A 6647-nucleotide genomic window follows, 5' to 3' on the forward strand; every position below is an offset into this window, starting at 1 on the left:
CAAAATATATGTCTTTACAATTTTCTATAAAAGGCCATTCCTTTATAAAATCAAGAATTCTGTTGAGATCAACGACGGAAAACAGGTCTTGCATTTTTTTGCATCTAAAATATTTCCTTCGGGTCCCTCCGAAGTCTAGATATTCTGTGTCTAATGGTAAAAACCTGTGTCGCATCCGACACAAAACCGCTTCTGTTCTCCCTGAAGGAGGTATTTGTGTGTCAGGGACGTGTGTCCGATGCGTAATCGAGTAAAAATGACTTAATCTCTTCTGGAGAGGTCTGAAGGTTTTCGCAGACCCAGTTTGGGCTTGATGTTGTGTAATTTCTATTTTCTTGTTTTTTCCAATGAGTCTCCCACAGACTGGAGGCGTAGTTTTTTACTTTTTTTTAAATGTCAGTCTGTGGGAGAGTGTTCGTCATTGATCCCAACAGAAGAGACAAGGATTCCTTTGCCAGGAGATCCACTTGCTCATTTCCCCGGATGCCCACATGGCTAGGTAGCCATGCGAACACAATACTTTTCCCGGATTCAGCCAAAGCGTGTATTTTTTATTGAAACCTAACAAACTATTTTTGGGTGTAAGAGTGTGTAGTTTGTAAGTGAGGTAATGCAAGACAGAGAGTCCAACAGGACAAAGAAAGATTTGTTAGGAGAATTTTCTACTGAGTCCAGTGCCATGTCAATGTCAGTGGCCTCCGCAGAGAATGGAGGCTTCGGGATGGAGTCTCTTCTGGTGTATACTGTTTGAGGAAAGGGCAGCAGCGCCCACAGCGGAGTCCGATTTGGAGCCATCTGTAAAGATTAGCTTCGCACTGTGGTATTTTTCTATAAGTTTTTTTGTATTCTATTCTGCTTTAAACATTTTGGTGTTTGAGCTTGCTTTGGTGTGAGTGGTCAGCTGTAAGTCTATTTTTGCCTTGGTGAGGAGCCAAGGCGGGAGTTCGGCGAAAATAAATTGTTGGAAGTCTTGTTTGGAAAATTGTCTGTTTTTAAGGTCCTCAAGGACTCTGAGGCCGTTGGGTTTGATGAGTTTTTCGTTGTTTTGGAATTTGTTTATGGTGTCAGGATTTTTTTTTGGGGGGGGAGCACAAAGGCCCCGGCTTCCAAGCATTCACACTCCTCCTTGCGGGGAAGGCAGAGTGTTTTCTAGACTGTCGTCCTGGATTGGGCTGTGGCCTAGTCGGGGATTTGGGGGAGGAGTGATGGGCTCCGCCCTTCCCTGTGACAGACCGGGGAGGGGGGGTTGGAGTTGTCCTCGTTCATAGGTAGGGGACGAATGCTGGGGGGGGGGGGGGGGGAGCAGACAGAGGGGGCTGGGGCGAGGGGGAACGGGACTACTCACAGGGGTGGGGCGTGAGGAAGAAGGGATAGAAGAGGGGGGAGGGGAAGAAAAGGGAGCGGAGGAAGAGTCCACCCCATCTTCCCCTAGAACCCCAAAACGGTTAGACAGTGGCACCTGAAAGGTGGGTGCCACATTGATAGTAGCAATCCTTTTCTTTTGTGGACAAACTCGCCTGTTGACCACGGGCTCTGGGAAGTTGGCAGTAGAGGCACTGCCGGTCTCATGACTTGCCGGACTGCCTTCACATATGACTGGTCAGGGATCGGGGTTGCGACTGGCTGGCAGACAGCTTTGCGGGCTTCTAGAAAAGAGCAGCCATTTCGCGCTTTGTACTCTTGGATAACGCGTTCTTGAATCCAAGTCGGGCAATCTTTGCTGAAGGCTGTTTGGTTTTAGTAAGAGTTTTACAACGCTCGCAACTGCATATAAGGTCATATAAGCAGGCAATAAAGGTTGGTTCTATTCGAAAACAGTATACTGCACAGCCTGATTCCGGTCAACAGTTCGGTACATTTTTACTTTAACTCCCGCACACAGACGCACTGCTTTGGGGGTCAAACTGCAGTACTGTTTGCTGCAGATCACACATAAAGCCATTATTTTCAGGACAAATTTCAAATCTAACTGTAAAATATCACCTTATGGGTTAAAACAGGGGGGCCTGTTCTTTTATCCCAGGAGAGCAGGCCCCCCAAGAAACCCCCCGATTGGTCCAAAGCATGTCTATCTCAACTAAGAACAATCAAATATTTCAAAAACTATTAATTTGCAACGGAAATGAAGCTGATATTCGTGTTCAGTGCATCAAAATTTAGTAGATAATGGACAACTGGTAGGTAAGTGTGAGACGGGAGGGAAAGTTTAAAAAATACCAACAGTTCTACTAAAATACTAAAAATTTGATGTAAATAAACTATTCTAAAACAACTTTTTAAATAACATTAAAAAATATTAACAATCTCATTCACGACTTCCCATAAACATAAAAATCCAGAATTCTGTTGGGATCAGGGACGGAAAACAGAAGAATTTCGTGGTCCCAGTTTGGTTTTAATGTTGTGAAGTTTATTGTTTACTTGCTTTTTCCAATGAGTCTCCCAAAGACTAGCCTTGCATTCCTTCTCAGGATGCCACAGTGAGGACACACAGTAGCACGTTGGCATTGCGACTGGCTATGGCCAAACTTCTGACATTGAAAACAGCGCATAGGGTTTGGTACACAGGGTCGCACGTCCAGGACAAAGTATGATGCCCGAACGGTGGCTGGAGGGCGGAACGAATTGAAAGTTGGAATAATTGTATTCGATTCAAGTGTGGTCTCCCCCCCGCCGAAGAGTAATCCTGCAGGCTTCGACCACACTCATGCAATTACCCACAATTTCCACGTTGGAGCAGCCCTTCAGCTCATGGCTGCGGACTACGCCCTTCAACTGGTGGAACTTTTGGTGTCGCTCAGATACACAAGGAACACCCCCGAAGGTCATTATCTTTTCAAGTCCGGCCAGTTCTGTTTCCGATGTGCATTTCACAAGGAGTGCACCAGAGTACAGTTTCTGGACATTCGAAGGAATGTATCCCCCCCAGAACCTGTCTTAATGCATTTTTTACGTTTTAAATAGGTTGAGATCTGTGATCTTTTTCTGCGCATCGGTGCTGCGTATGGACAAGTACGGCTGCCACGGAAGCTCCCTCCTTTCTACATAAGAGGTAGCAAAGGTAGATTGTTTGCTCAGCCCGGCAGCGGCATCCACTTCCGCGAGCCGAGACTTTTTGCAAACGTTGGGGGCTGGGGAAAAGCCTTTGGGGTTTTTAGATTCCAGGTGAGTTTTTCAGATGGTTCAGCTCCAGGGCTCCCCACACGCCATTGAGCTCAACGAGGAGGCACACTGCTCGGATAGCCGGAGCTGTGCCAGGGCTACCCCGGAGTTATACACTTCAAGAGTGTACAAGACGCTCCCGTCAAAATTGACATAGGACCTGAAAGGGTTTCAGCTCCCAACCAATTGACTGGCATAGGCCGTGCCACCCTCCCGTCTAAGAGGAAAACGCCGGCCAAAGAGGCATGATGGCGAGGGACAGCCCGCAGACTGATCTCACCTCAACCGCTAGGTACCTAGTTTCCCTCCTCACGGGTCGCACCTCACAGTCAATGAGGCACCCACTCTTGGGGATGGGTGACCTCTACTCTTGCTCCACATGAGGTCAGCAGTGGAAGAAGAAATAGAACAGAAAAAAGAAGGAAGGAGAAGAGGAAGATACACAAAAGTAGGCCTTGCACTCAGACCCCGGAGAGTTGGGGTCCATGTGTGACACTTTGTCATTGGAGAGGTTTCACCTCCTACAGACGGGGTGTCTATTTATCCCCGATCCATGAGAGGAAACCTAATCTCTAAGTGATGAAACAGTACACAGTACACCTGTACTGCTATGAGACAGCAAAAAGGGTGGAGACAATGTGGCCAGCATGCTGCTGCACCACTTTTTACACATTCTGCTAGCTGATGTGACTCGTGCGCAGTGCGCAGGCTAGTTCAAGAACTGGACGGTGATCTGGTTTTTCTATCAGACCATGTTGTTGTCCAACAGGATAGGTATGGAAAAGTGAAAATCTGTTTCCAGTGAGAGGCCACAGCTAATGGAATGTGACAAGAGACATGGCATTAGCATTGGTGAATGAGAAGGCCACTGTAGATATGCCAGCCAGTTGGAGGGAGCAATTCAAGACAGTCCTTCAAAAACCCTCGCAGCTCCAGATTGTTGGGATAACAAAGTCCTCTTCCAGAATGTGCCAGAAAAACTTAAACCACGTACAGTGGAAACCTGATATAACAGGAATGGTGGGAGTAGAGAAAATGTCCTGTTATATCCGATCCCTGTTATATCAGAAATGCTAGGAAAGTAAGTATTTGTGGACTAATCCAGCTGTGCTTTTTCATGGGTAGTTTCCCTTGCCACAAGTACCCACGAACAGGGGTTTTGGCACGGACTTTCTCCTTGCCTCCTTAAACCACATCAGGAGAGCTTGGTCCACAGCATCTGCATCGGGCAGTCTCATCTTCTTTCGATCCAGAGCAAACTTTCCATTGGAGTATGCTGCACTATCTTCTCTCTATCCTTGATAATGGTGTGAATCGACCCTTGTGGAATGTCGAACTGACGACAAATCTCTGCCAGTGGAGCTTGCTTTTTGTCAACACCCTGGATTATTTCGTGGTTGTTTGTTGTTTTTTTTTTGTCAATTGAAATGCATTTTCTCTTGCGCTTGACATCGTTGGTGACACATTACGCGTGTGTGTTGCTAGGTTTCTTCAGGCTAGATCGAGGTCTGCAGCACACCGCAGCACTCTCTCGCTTCACACGCTGCGAGTGCTCGCAGTGGCATGGCTTGCGAGGGCTTGCTCCATCACTGCGTTACTCTCTCTCTCTCTCGCTCTTACTTTTTACACATTGTTAACGAGCCTTTGTCCCTGCTATAACCGGTTGGGCTCCGATGAGGCCCTGTTATTGCCGATAACTTTTAATAGAGACAAAGAGTAGGAAAAAACGGGGATTTAAAAAATCCCTGTTATTACCGGATCCCTGTTATTACCTGGCCTGTTATATGTGGTGTCCACTGTACTACCGTGTCAGATGACGACCAATACATCTACAGAGGAAAATAAAATATTTCTCCAGCAAAATAGATCTTAGAGAAGAATTAAAGGTTAAAAGATGACTTAGACTTAACTTTCTTCTCTGCTGTGGCCAATGAGACCAAGTCTGGCACAAAAAAAGTTTGTCACAATTTGAACATTTAAAAGCTCCACTTTCACCTGAGGATGCCATGTGTGCAGCTTGCATCTTCCTTCTAGTATCAACAGGGTTTTTTTACTCATGCCCATGCACCCATCTTATGTTCACGACTTCTTTTCTAGATATCTAGACTCTAGTAGTAATTTGAATGCTGAACACGAATATGGCCTTCATTTTTTGCCGCATGGTCAATAGTTATTGAATTGATGTTTGAAAATAGTAGGCCTAATATTTGACTTAATTTAAAACAACATGGGGGGTTTCAGGGGGGCTGACCTTAAAAGAAGCTGGGGGTTTTGAGGGAGAATGCCCCTCAAAATGATTTGATGTTTTGGCAATTAGGATAGATGTACAAGTTGAAAACAATTGATTTGCAAGGGTTTTAGTGGCCATACGTGAGTTCTACAGCAAAAATTATGACAGTATAGCCCTCAAATCAATGCATCTGTGTGTGGGTGCATTTAGATCTATATAAAGTAAAAGCAAGTGGCTCTTCTCCGGCGTCGCGCCGGTCAATAGATCGGAAGCTATTCTCCGGCGTCATAACTAGGCCTTGTAAGTCTACCTGTCATTATATTTTATCTAAGGTAATTGTCTAACATATAATTTTTTTATTCATTTATAAATTTCCGTTGTCCATTTGCTTATTTTAAAATAATGATTCTGTTTGTTTAAAAGAACAAAATTGATTTTGTGTCTAAAATCCTGTCTAGTCATAGTATAGCTTGCTGTTTAACTTATTTCTTGTTGTAATTTTCGATCAATTAAACTGATATTTCACGACTTCAGTGCTTTCTTGTCGTATCTCCATTTTTGTAAACAGTGAAAATGTGACTCCTTCTAGCTCACTCTTTGTTATGAACTCGCGTCAATAGTTGTGAAAACGTTTCTTCTAGCACCCAACATAATTCTAAATTGGAGGAATTGGGGCAGTTTGTGTCTAAAAACCTATCATCTCTTGTATCAATGGAAGTGGCACGAAATGGTGAAGTTGAAGGAATTTTTTTCCCAAGACAAACAGATGAGAGAGGTGTTTGCAAATTCGCGCCGACAAATTATTAGTAGTAATAGACTGGCGGCGTGTCGACGGAGAATAGCTTCTGATCTATTGTCTGGCACGACGCCAGAGAATGGCCACTTGCAAACTGCATAAGGTCATATGAGCGCGCGGGACACACCTAATACTTTTAGTTGGTAGGAAATTTTGAGTTTTGCCCGGGTGGCGGCCGAAGCCTACTCTTGTCAATTTTAGACCACCAAGGGATTTTTAACAAGCGCAACTTGCACACGGGCCCTCCGAGATTTTTCGCCCTTGTCCGAGAAGGCTAGGTGTAGATCTTTCCTACCAGAAGATCAGGGGTGTGGCAGAAAGACAGCTGTAAGAAGGAGTCAAGGAGTAGCAGTAGAATTTAGTAGAAAGTAAGAAAGGCAGCAGAAAGAGTCAGGAGCCCAGAGGAGGGGGCAAAGGAGGTGAGGGGGTGGGGGCAGAAAGAGGAGACGAAAGCAGACG

The 6647-nt window shown here is 45.2% G+C and overlaps 1 protein-coding gene across 1 annotated transcript in view; it reads right to left on the reverse strand.

The window, feature by feature from the left end:
• LOC101851897 overlaps positions 1 to 6647 on the reverse strand; it is a 29771-nt gene that overhangs the window by 22015 nt on the left and 1109 nt on the right. The gene's annotated exons all lie outside the window — the stretch shown is intronic.

This window comes from Aplysia californica, unplaced genomic scaffold (genome assembly GCF_000002075.1).
Source record: "Aplysia californica isolate F4 #8 unplaced genomic scaffold, AplCal3.0 scaffold00796, whole genome shotgun sequence".
Classification (NCBI taxonomy): domain Eukaryota; kingdom Metazoa; phylum Mollusca; class Gastropoda; order Aplysiida; family Aplysiidae; genus Aplysia; species Aplysia californica.